Source organism: Azolla caroliniana, unplaced genomic scaffold (genome assembly GCF_043228905.1).
Source record: "Azolla caroliniana isolate FFs.n. ecotype wild unplaced genomic scaffold, voAzoCaro1.0.p SCAF_4, whole genome shotgun sequence".
NCBI lineage: Eukaryota > Viridiplantae > Streptophyta > Polypodiopsida > Salviniales > Salviniaceae > Azolla > Azolla caroliniana.
The window spans coordinates 21912081-21916392 of record NW_028230439.1 but is presented as its reverse complement, the minus strand read 5'-3'; positions in this window follow the sequence as shown (position 1 = coordinate 21916392).

Genomic DNA, 4312 nt, shown 5'->3' with positions numbered 1-4312 from the left:
CGGTACGCAAGATAAAACCCAGAAGGGCGGGTACCGTCTGGGGACGGAGATAGAAAGGACCACGGACTTACGAAAGGTCCTGGAGGAACGGATCCTCGACAGCAAGGTGGAGCTGTCGTTACGAGAGGTGCTGGGAATCGCCAAGAAGGAGTTCCACGACTCCATCGTGGACTTGGTGAAACGGAAGAGGCTGTCAACGGAGACAGAACCGGAAAGACCAGTGGAAGTGCGGACGACGCACCTAGACGACATGGCGCTGGGAGACGAGTGGGCGGAGAGCCACTATTCGAGACCACACTGGGCCCGAGCGACCACGGAAACCCCGGTGAAGATCGGCGATGTCCAGGAACCGGTGATAGCTTTGGTGGACCACGGATCGGAGATCAACTTGATGTCCATGGACTTCTATAAGAAGGGCAAATGGCCGATCAACACCAAGCACGGGTGGAAAATAAGGGCGGCAACGCGCGCCACCGAGGAGCTGCACGGGGCCTGTCCGAATGTGCGAGTCAAGATCGGCGACGTCGAGATTGACCAGCACTTCTTCGTGCAGGAGACGTCTTCGCATCCGGTCATACTGGGAGAGCCGTACATCACGGCGGCGCGGATGGAGACCAAGGTGCTGGACAATGGTTCGGCCTACGCGAGGGTCAAAAGCCAAGACGGGCGCCATTCGGTCCAGTTTCTGACGGTACGGCCGAACCACGAACGTAACCGTGATTCCCTCGGTTCCGAGGAGGAATCGGACTGTGCGGAGAAACGGGTACGGGAGATGACCGGGTGGAGCGACCCGGTCGAGGAAAAGACGGGCTTCGTGGAAGCTGCTTGCCAAAACTACGAGGCTCTGGTAGAAGAGAAGCGGGTGGGGAAACCCGGGACGACCGGGCCCTCACAACGGTACGAGACCCGGTCCGGCCCACGACGGGACGAAACCGGCGGAGCCGGTACGCAAGATAAACCCCAGAAGGGCGGGTACCGTCTGGGGACGGAGATAGAAAGGACCACGGACTTACGAAAGGTCCTGGAGGAACGGATCCTCGACAGCAAGGTGGAGCTGTCGTTACGAGAGGTGCTGGGAATCGCCAAGAAGGAGTTCCATGACTCCATCGTGGACTTGGTGAAACGGAAGAGGCTGTCAACGGAGACAGAACCGGAGAGACCGGTGGAAGTGCGGACGACGCACCTAGACGACATGGCGCTGGGAGACGAGTGGGCGGAAAGCCACTATTCGAGACCACACTGGGCCCGAGCGACCACGGAAACCCCGGTGAAGATCGGCGATGTCCAGGAACCGGTGATAGCTTTGGTGGACCACGGATCGGAGATCAATTTGATGTCCATGGACTTCTATAAGAAGGGCAAATGGCCGATCAACACCAAGCACAGGTGGAAAATAAGGGCAGCAACGCGTGCCACCGAGGAACTGCACGGGGTCTGTCCGAATGTGCGAGTCCAGATCGGCGACGTCGAGATTGACCAACACTTCTTCGTGCAGGAGACGTCTTCGCATCCGGTCATTCTGGGAGAGCCGTACATCACGGCGGCGCGAATGGAGACCAAAGTGCTGGACAATGGTTCGGCCTACGCGAGGGTCAAAAGCCAAGACGGGCGCCATTCGGTCCAGTTTCTGACGGTACGGCCGAACCACGAACGTAACCGCGATTCCCTCGGTTCCGAAAACCGAGAGGATTTTTAGAGAGGACTGCCAAGGCGTGGGGCCGCGACAGTTCGGATGCTCCGGAAAAACCCCACATCTGTATGATAAAACCGTGTACAATAGGTAGGAAATTTTGCTTCTCCGACAGCGGAGCATGTACGATGGTCGGCATCACCGGTCGAGAGAAAACAAAGACGGAGGGGAGACTTCGGGCGTGCGGAGTTCTCGGCGCTGACGAAGGAATCAACGGAGCCGTGGAGGCAGTCTCCTTCGACGACACCTTGGGAATGCTGGGGAAGGTAGTCGAAGAAGACCTTAACGAAGACCGGACGATACCGGTATGTTCCGAAGAAATGTACGAAGTCATCGCGGACTTCGGTCGAGGGCTCGAGTCGGAACGGACGGCCCGAGTTAGCACCAAGTACAAGACTGTGGACCGGAAGGTGAGGCCAGTTGCGGCGCCCTTACCGGAGGGCAGCGAATCCCGAATCAAAGGGGTTGCATCGGACCCCAGCTTACGAGATCCGGCCTGCATAGGACACACCTTCACCAACGAGACGCTCCGCGAGCTGAAGATCGGTGGGGGCGGGTTCCTACTGCCGGCGGAGGAAGACCGGTTTCAGAGAATGCTCGGAAGGCACGGGAAAGCCTTCGCATTCTCGCCGGAGGAAATCGGGTGCGTGGACCCGACGATCGTAGAGCCGATGGTGATATTCACGGTACCGCATGTACCGTGGAATCTCAAACCAATTTCGGTTCCAAGAGCTCACATCCCGAAGTTGATGGAGCTGTTGAAGCAGAAAGTTGATATGGGCATTCTCGAGCCGTCGAGCGCCCCGTATTCAAACCGCTGGTTTACCGTACCAAAGAAAAATGGATCATTGCGCTTCATTCAGGACCTGTAGCCGGTCAACAGAGTGACCATTCGGAACGCAGGGATCGGACCGACCATAGATGAGTTCGCGGAGGCCTTCGCCGGAAGGTCGATTTACTCGGTCGGTGATCTATACTCAGGGTACGACCAGTTCCAGCTAGCCGTGGAGAGCAGAGACATTACGACGATGCGAACTCCCCTCGGCCTAGTGCGGATGTGTACGCTGCCGCAAGGAGGGACCAACTCGGTGGCCCACATGGTGAATGCGATGAACAAGGTGCTGAGGGACTGCATCCCGGACATCACCATGCCGTTTCTAGACGACATCCCGATCAAGGGATGCCCGGTAGAAGAGAAGGACGAGACGATCGGGCCGGACGGATGCCGGCGATTCGTGATGACGCACATCGACGACTGCGAGAAGGTGCTGCAAAGGCTAGAGGATGCGAGGCTCACCTTCTCGGGGGAGAAATCAGCCTTCGGGCAGTCGGAAATCATGGTGGTCGGACACTTATGTGGGCCATATGGCTGGAAACCGTCTCCGGCAAAGGTAGAAGCCATCTCCGCGATGAAGCCCGACTGCAGCTCGGTCACGGAAGTACGAAGATTCCTGGGGGCATGCGCATTCTACCACGTATGGATCCCACATTACGCCCACGTTGCGGAGCCGCTATACGGATTATTGAAGAAAGGGCGAAGATTCGAATGGCTAGACAAGCACACGGAGTCGGTCCGGAAGCTGAAGGAGGCTCTTTCGGCAGCACCGGCGCTCCGAAAGGCCGTCTACAGGAAGGGCACCCCAGTGTACATAACGGTTGACACGAGTCCGACCGGAATCAGGTGGGTCGTCAACCAAGAAGACGAGGACGGCAATCGGTTTCCGATCCGATTCGGCGCGAAGGTCCTCAGTGAGCGGCAGCGAGGATACGCCCAGGTTAAACGCGAACTCTGGGGTATCGTTTCGGCGGTGAAGGCCAACAAGGACTATCTGATCGGGACAGAGGTAATCATAGAGACGGATTGCATGCAGATTCTCGGCATGGTTTCCGGATGCGCGACGCCAGACCTGGCAATGCTCAGGTGGATAGCGTACATCAGGTCCCTGGACCCGGGAATACGACACATTTCCGGGAAAGACAACGCCATGGCCGACATGCTTTCAAGGGCGAGATTCGATGACGAGGGCGGCATGGTTTCGGAGGACGAAGAGGTCGGCGTGGACTTCTTCGAGACTGCGTATGTGACAACCGACGGAACAAGCACTTCGGCGCTTAACGACTTCGACGCGAGCAATTACGACGGGGAGTGGCTGCAGATCGGTGGGTTTTTGAAGACAATGACGCCCGATGCGTCATGGACGAAGGACGAGGCCAACCGGATCCGGAAGAAAGCGTACCGGTTCTTTCTCCGGGATGGATACTTGTGGAAGCACCCGAAGAAGAGGAACGGCGTCCCGCTCCGGGTGGTGGCAATGAAGGAAGATCAGGAGGAGCTGCTAGCAGCCTACCACGACAGCCCTTGGGCTGGACACCGTGGAACATGGGCTACGTTTGAGAAACTGAAGGGGAAGTATTGGTGGCCGGGGCAGTACCAGGACGTGCATCGGTTCGTGACAACTTGCGAGAGCTGTCAGATGCACTCCATAGTCCGACATCGAGACGAGCTTCACCCTACGTACCCTCTGGCCATCCATTTCAAATGGATGGTAGATCTGGTAACGATGCCAATGGGAGTAGGACAGATGTGGTACCTCGTCCTAGCGCGGGAGGATCTGACGAACC